Raw genomic sequence first — 8,989 nt, 5'->3', positions numbered from 1 at the left:
AATTTAGTTATTTTCAAGGCTGGTATTGTTCTAAACATCGAAGTTCAACCGATTGCAGATTGAAGAATCCATGTTTGAGTTACAATCAAATCTTAAGCTTGGCTGTGTTCCGGGAACGGCACACGCAACAACAACGCTCTCTTGTTGTTCCGTTTGTCTTATTGGAATGATACGCCACGGTTTGACTCCAAAACGTATCGCAGGTGATAACTGGTCTAAATTGATAAACTAAGGTTTAACCATGTTTGATTCAAATCTTAAGCTTGGCTTTGCAATGAGCCTTGCAGCAGCCCTGAGTTGTGTTCTGACATCCGCGTCTATACCGGGCAAGTGTTCCGGGAACGGCACACGCGACAACAATGCTCTCTTGTTGTTGTTGCGTTTGTGTCTTATTGGAATTATACGCAACATGTTCTTATGTCCGTGCCGAAGCTGACATCAGTGCAGTTGTTGACGAAAGAGAACCTCAAAATTTATATGAAATTGTATAAAAGATAGAGTTTAAACAAATCAATTGTACCTACCAAATATGTTAAAAATTAAAAAAGAGCAAGGCAATAATTACCAGTTAAGCAAGAGATGTATTATAGTGATTGCTGATAGATTTTTTAAGTTTGAAGAAAAATTCAGCTAACTACCAGCAAGACTCATTGTATCCGACGCTTTAATAACGAATCGACGCTTAACATTTTTCCAATCAATTTTTTTAACCTACCAGTCAATCAATTATTTTCCTTTTATACATTTTTCGGCATATCAATTAACCTTTCAAAACTCTATGAGACCCTTTAAAACTCCACTTGATAAAAAAAAATTGTTATTTATACCCTTGGCACAAAACAAGACCGATTGTACTCGCAACAACACTGCCATCTCTCAGCATAATCATAATGGATCGGGGTTATCTATGACATAACTTTATGAAGTGGGCAGCGCTATTAGCGGGACGCGCGCTGTTGTCTATAGTTAACCTGTCACCTGTCACATGCGCGCGAAACATGCGCGTGCGCACCGACATCGTTTCCGCTTATTATTGCCGCAACGTCATACGCTTTGTTTCAGCCGGGTATAGTGGGGTGGGTGATTGGTCGCTTTTTTTAAGAATATTAGTAATTTGTTACTAATAATCCCTCGTACTAAGCTATGCTTGTGTCACGAGTTCGATCACGATAATAGTCGAGCGGCGGGATTCGAACCCGCGTTCCTCGGATCACGAGTCGGCCAGTCCGACCCGACTAGTAAGTGGCTTATTATCATCATCATCATCATAACACGTCACCTATATGGGTATTGAGGAGGTCGGGATCATATTGGTAATGTATACTTATCCCAGTTTCTCTCTCCCCCCACTGCAATTCCTAAACATCCAGGATCTCTTTAAGCCTTCAACCAATGAAACCCTCATCCAGTAAAGCTTGTGTATGATAAATATAGGAGGAGTTCGAAATCTAGCTAACAACTTCTCTCCGTTGCGGGAGACAGATGGCTGGAAAGACATTATCTTCAACGTCAGGTATTCATTCTCCACTACAGGAGCTCGATCCTCTCTTATTGACAGGCAAATGGACTGGGGTAATTAAAGAAAGACGACAAGAAGTACGATTATTATCATCGTCAGTTCATTCAGTCTCCAATGCAGGAGCACAACCTCTTACCAGAGGAAAATTGAGGATTTGGGCTACACTCCCGCAAAAAGATAAAGGTTTTCTTATAACCAATACCGACCGCGTAACGGAAAACGCAGCGTGGGACGTCCACCCACAAGGTGGACCGTCGACCTGATAAAGGTAGCAGGAAGGCGCTGGATGCAGGCCGCTACCAACCGTGCGATGTGGAAGTCATTGGGGGAGGCCTATGTTCAGCAGTGGACGTCCTGTGGCTGAAATGATGATGATGATTGGTATACCCTTCGACACAAGCCAATGCAAGCCATCCCCTCTACAGTATTATCGGGCTCGCACACGCATAACGCTATGAATTATTGTGATCTATTCTCAGCCTGCTCTCTTAAGAATGGACACTGCTCGCTATAGCAAAGTATACTATGGATCGATGTATTGACATTAGAGAGGGAAAGGGCAAATTTAGAATGGGAATGCACCGTCTGTTCGTGTTCAGACGCTGATTTATCGTTTATGGATTTGTTATATCTGTTGTGCGAATATGGATATTAATACGCGGTCTAACAAAGGATGAATGAGGTTTGATATTGAATTTCAGCCTTTCAGGCGGTTCCTTCAATCTGTTTGTTAATGAACACTGGATGGTTGATTAACTTCGAATTTGTTCATATCAAAAAATGACTAACTTTTTTTGAGTTTAAAGTCCTTCCTCTTCATATTCAATGGAATAGTGCAATGAAAAGTAAAAAATTAAATGTGAAAGAGAAATGGATGTGATTTTTTGACTGCCTCAGATTACGGGTCTATACTACCTCTCGTTCCCACCCCTGCAACTCCTGTGTAGCCAGGATCTACAGCTTGACTGCCTCAGATAGGAATGGTGATCAGAGGTGGAATTGTGTAAATCAATCGTAATCATTTGACAGTTCATAGCGTACGATTATTCTGTCAAACGCTTTGTTTATCGGACTTTACGTACGTTTTGAACTGTCAAATGATTACGATTGCTTTACACAATTCCACCTCAGCTTTTGAATACATTACTTTTATGTTCATGAAGATGGCCCCTATCCGTATCATTATCAACGATACATTCATCACACCTTCATACTTTCTCCAAAGATTTAAAACCGTTTTTCATTTCCACAAAATATCCTTCATTACAATCCATTACTCACGTTAATAAATCCCGTTGTGACATGGCTGACTGGGATTGTGTCCGTAACCGGAGCGACATCCCTCAGCGCTCATTACGCTGCGCAAGCGCACGATAATATTTTTTCAGCGCGCGACCGGATGCGCGTCGCGAAATGTCCTGAAGCGACGCGTCCGGTGGCGGTTGATTTTGTTTTGTTTGTGTTTGAGATTATTGGAATGCTCTTTTTGGTTATTTATGAGTGCAATTAATAATGATTTCAGTCTAGTAGCACACCATTGTAGAGGTTTTTTCATGTGCTATCAAAATGTTTACCCATAGAATTAGTTGTAAGGGTTTACTACCCTTACGTCCCTTGTTTGCCAACTCTATTGACCAACTACTTATTTATTGATTTACCAACCTTCTAAAAGTAATTGGGTTGACAGGACTAAATTAAAACAAATATGTGCTATTTACCGATATTTAGATTTCAGACCCACACTTTGAAATTATTTTGAATATTTTATTTCAATATTTGGAATTTTACACCAATTACGAGTATTAAGATCTTGAATCTAAACTTGACTGTATTTACTCTTGAGCTTTGTTTCAAATATAGATTTGAGTCACTATCAGAAAGTTAAGTTACCTAGGCAGTAATTAATTTTATGCACTATCATTTTTTTGTGATTTCCCAAAAACAATCTCGGAACCTTTCATCTACGTTGCGTGCATCTTTTATCTGCCTCCAAAACCATTTATTCCCGCCGTGAGGTCACGTCACGTAACTTGTTGCACCGTGACAAATGTTTGCGATCATCACCCCTATTATTTGGGGTAGCATTGTTCGTAGGGTTCGCACTTGCAAAGAGTTCAATTTTGCTTTAATTTTTGTCTTTAAAAGCTTTTAAGTTACTTGATAGCAGATAGTTTTTAAATGAAAGTAATTAAGTATAACGCTAAATATTTAATTGCATGTTTATAGTTTATTTTAATTTATTTTATAATTTCTGTATTCAACTAAAAGTAATTAACTATGGTATCTATTTTTTTTTTGTAAAACATGAAATAAATATTACGAATAAAAAGTTATTTTTCTGTTTGATGTTTTATATGGATTTATACCAAGCAACGTCCGTTATTTGTTTTTTTTTTTTAGTTTTAAAAGTTTAGCCACAATTTTTTTTTATTTTAGTTTTGACAAGTCTGTCATCGTGTACTTAATATCACATCTAATGCTGTCTCCACCGATCGGTCTATTTGTCTCGCTCAAGCGAACTACGCTGCTGTTATCTTTTTACCGACAAGTTTTAAATCGAATTTAAACATACTTGTGGCAGCCCTATCTAAACAGTAGGCTTGGGTAACAAGTCGTCCACTTGTTGCTCCCCCACAATGGAGGGTGAGGAAAATATATTGGTATTCAAAACTTACCGGATCGCCGGACTCACGAGTGTGACGGTGATAGGTTTGCTTACCTGTAAAAGAAAAAAATATTTGAGATCTGGTAATATAAATAGTGATGTTAATATTCGGTCACATTAATTGCCGAAGTGTCGAATATTGACTGCGGCATATACAGACCCTAGACAAAGTTACAATGGTCAATGGTTTTAGTCAATATTTCGCAGAGTTTGTTCATTCTTTTCAACCCAAATAATGACGTCCACTGCTGCCCACGCCTTACCCAAAGATTTACTAAATACGCTACACGCATCCAAATGCTTCCCGCAACCTTCACCAGATTATTGGTCCATCGAATAGAAGGCTTGCCTATACACGTTTTCCAGTCCATTGTCGCTACTCGATCTTTTCTGCTCCAAAAAGGCCATCGATTCTATGAGGACATACTGAACAAGGCATGTAGTCAAATATTCGTGATATATTTTTTCTGTAACGGAAAAAAATAAAAATATTGCCATCGATATAATTTAACAATAATCTAGCTAGTTGTATGTTGTTATGTAATTTTCGACACAAATCCTACCTCATGATGGCAAAATAAACATTTTATCTTAAACATTCGTAAACATTCTCACAGCAGATCTTCTAAGAATCTTGTACAAGAAAACAATACATTCGCGTATTTCAATACACACCAATAGATTTAATACAAACCCACATTTTAGCGGCCATGTTGCAAACTTGCAACAATGGCTGTGGGCCGAACGACTCAATCGGTGTAGTCTTGTCCACACGGCGCTTGCTCGTAACTTTGCTTGCTTGTTTCAAATAGCTCTTTTGGTTGGATAAAGCGATGTATGTACAAGCTAGGTGTTTTGAATTTATCTTTAAGATTTGTGCTTTTATCACATTGTTAAAGAGTAAAGACTCCTAAGTGTATACCTAACTAAGTAACTAGTAGTTTACACCGGGTGACGACGATCAGTAAAAAAAACAATCAATCTCGTTAAACCATATATTCAAATATCCAGTAAGTAGGTATTATAATATTTATTGTTGAAGCAATTTCATATTAACAGCTAGAAACGTCAATAAATAATCCAATAGAATTTTACTACGATCTACAAATACCTGAACCTATATAATTGTCTAAATAATGGTGATGTTAACGTCTCGGCTGCCCGCACCACCACTAAATGTCAAAAACATGTAGTTATTAGATAATTACCTGGACATCCCTATTTCCTAATTTTATATTAGAAAGCACATCTAATAAAGATAAGCCACCTTGATGTGGACAAGCATGTACAGAGATAAAATTGGGGTAAGAAATTGTACTGAAGCACAGTGTTTTGTACAATCGTTGAAGCTGAAGAACCTTTTATACGTTTTATTATTCAGTGTCCATAGTGTATTACTATGAACACGAAAGTGTAAGGTTTGATTTACTTTGTCATGACTCATATATAACGAACCGAATATATAACGAACCAAAGTCGCTGACATAGCCCGACGTATTAGCAAGCTGAAGTGGCAATGGGCAGGGCACATAGTACGCAGAACTGACGGCCGATGGGGCAGAAAGGTTCTGGAATGGAGGCCGCGTACCGGAAAACGCAGCGTGGGACGTCCACCTACAAGGTGGACCGACGACATCGTAAAGGTAGCAGGGAAGCGCTGGACGCAGGCCGCTACCAATCGATCAACATGGAAAGCATTGGGGGAGGCCTATGTTCAGCAGTGGACTGAAATGATGATGATGATGATGATGACTCATATACCTATACAAACGTGAAGGTGTAAACGTACAATAAAAAATATCACACTTTCGATTGTAATTATTCTATCCTGTAGGCGGGCACACATAAACCTTTGGAGCAGAAAAGTTCTCGAGAGGCGACTGCGTGCCAGAAGACGTAGTGTGGGCAGCCTCCCATTAGACAGACCGGCAATTTGTTGAAGGTTACTGGAAGCACCTGGTGACCTGGATGCGAGCAGTGCAGGACCGGTCGTTGTGGAAATCCTTAGGGAGGTTTTTGTCCAGCAGTGGACGTTGTTTGACTAAAGGTTCAGCTAAACCAACGCGATCACGCGTGATCAGCCGGCGTGCAGCGATGGCGAACAATGCATTTAAGTCTGATCGCCATCGCTGCACGCCGGCTGATCGCGTGTGATCGCGTTGGTTTGACTGAACCTTGAGACGATCGAATGCTGTGTGTGACCTGGCTGATATTTTTCGCCATCACATCGATAAATATCCTTCGAAGTCGACAATTATATTATCGGACGACGCAAACACTGCGTGCGCGCACGACGGCTATAAACTGGAGGGGTCGCGAGTCTACACGAGTATGCCCGAACTACATGCCATGTTCAATCGTGGACCGCCCTGTATTAGTTGGGAGGAATTATACCGTCTACTATAGGAATTAGATTTCGCATTGGTGATTTCATGTTAAAACTTTTGAAGTGAAATAAATCTTTTTCGTATCATAATAAATGGAACGTCCACCCACAAGGTGGACCGATGACATCATAAAAGTAGCAGGGAAGCGCTGGACGCAGGCCGCTACCAATCGATCAACATGGAAAGCATTGGGGGAGGCCTATGTTCAGCAGTGGACGTCCTATGGCTGAAATGATGATGATGATGATGACGTCATAATAAGATTCAACTTCACACAAAATCAATCTTCATATAATGAGAGACTTCATTCGGCTACAATAGGATGACATGATGAAAATGATGATAATGAAGTACCTTAGTAGCAAGTACGTACAAAGTGATATTATCCGCTTTATTACCAGCCAGGCTAGGATGCGCGCCGTGATATACTTTATCGACATCAAAATGTATGAGCAAAATCGATAAAATGGCGTGATAAACGCTTATCGCGGCGCGCATCCTAGGCCTACTGGTGTAGAATAAACCTAATAGTACCTCATCATTAGGTCTAAAGAACTGATAAAAGAAATCTCTGACAATAAAACGCAGAGACAAAATCAATTAGAAGTGCCGAAACAAATTTACAGCTATTGCGACAACTTACAAGGAATTACAAGGGAAACCAACATTCGCCATAGTTCGGCGGTAAATATCTCTGACAAGTAATGGATAGTAAACTTAAACACGCTTTAAGTTTTGTGGAGTCGTTCGTTTGTTGACGAAGTTTATGTCTGCGGTTGGTAAAGACAATTAATTAGAGATGTACAGGTTTACGGGAAACATTAAAAGTTAGTTGACAAAGAATCGTAGATCAAAGAATGGTGACTTACTTGTACAGAACAAATATTTATTTAAAATTAATACCTACACTTTTGAATCGCAAGTATCGCAACTTAACTAGAAAATCTCTTTTGACAACTAACTTTAATACTGTCTTGATATTGAAGCATGTTTGCAGGATTAGTGAAGTCAAAAACGAATAATAGTAGTTGATTTTTGTTTTAGACGTTCGTTTTTAATAACCTCAGGTGGCAGCCCTATAATTCTAAAAGTCCTCGATCCGATTCCACCATCCATTCATGCAACTCTTTCTCTTCATTTTAACAAACAACGGATGCGCAAATAGATAGTCCCTCGATTTAATTATCTCGGGAAATATAAATAAGTCGCGGATAATGTCTTTGTATTTGCAAATGGGGCGATTGTGTGGGCCTGCGCACGAAAGCCAAAGCACACGATGCGTTGCGGTGTGGCACCGCAAAGAAATCGCGGGATCGCGCGACACAGCGCCGGAGGTTTCCGGAGACTGGGACCGTAGTCAACTAGGACCGCGGTCCCATTTGCCGGATCCGTATATAAATAATTTTCTTCCGGTGACTGGGACCACTCATCAATTTTAGAACTGTACCGATTTTGGCTTTTTTAAGTTACCAATGAGTGGTCCAAGTCGCTGGAAAAAAAAATATGGGTCCAGCGACTGGGACCGCGGTCCCAGTTAATTGCGGTCCCAGTAGCCGAAAACCACGGATATTTCTATGTAAGACGACGCAACGACACCGCTCCGGCGTCGCACCTCCGCCGCAATGCATCATGTGATTTGGCTCTGAGTGCATCTGAATGAATCTCGCTCCCATTGATGTGATCCCGAAATATCCTGCGCGTGAGTTGATCCGCTGCTGCAGAGTTAGCAACTGTTAGTACTGATCGTGAATGAGTGGCATTTTTGCAATGAATTTGCATTTAAAAATAAGCATCAAATTAAAAAAAGTGGTGAGGAATCTATAAGTAGGTACTTACATTTTTATCACATTCACACCGTGTGAAATTCTGTATTTCCTTCTTTTTCCTCGATGGATTCAAAGGGAAGCAGAAGAGTCGTTTAATCCTTCGTTTCTATTTTTTAGTTGTACTGAACCCTTCAGAACTGCTCATAGGAATAAACCAAAGTTGTCAGTTATTACATTTAAATCTGCCAGGATCAAGCGCAGTTGGTTATTTTCATACATTTTTGCCCGATCTATCTATTTATAGCCTATGTCCTGACAAAAGAGATTAAGTGCAATGATTGTATTGGAATTTCCGTCCTTTTGTAATAATTTAGATAACTAAGAGGTATTAAATTAAATACTTAAGACAACTGGGATTCAAATAATTACTTCCATGCTCAATGCACCACCGTTATAGAACCTGTATATGACAACGCCACGTTTAGGCACGTATCAGGCACTATACTAGGAACATCCTAGTATTGTCATGATATTGCTGAGAGAGGCGTTATGTGTCCCTGGTCCATTCTAACGTGGTAAGTTACGCCACGAGATTGCAAAATATCTTAAAAACTTTTGGAAATTTTCAAAAAAGAGAAGAACAGCACTTCAA

The sequence above is a fragment of the Ostrinia furnacalis genome, unplaced genomic scaffold (genome assembly GCF_004193835.3).
Source record: "Ostrinia furnacalis isolate ACB-3 unplaced genomic scaffold, ASM419383v2 OfSCF0312, whole genome shotgun sequence".
NCBI classification, from domain to species: Eukaryota; Metazoa; Arthropoda; class Insecta; order Lepidoptera; family Crambidae; genus Ostrinia; species Ostrinia furnacalis.
Note: the sequence above shows the minus strand (reverse complement) of the source record.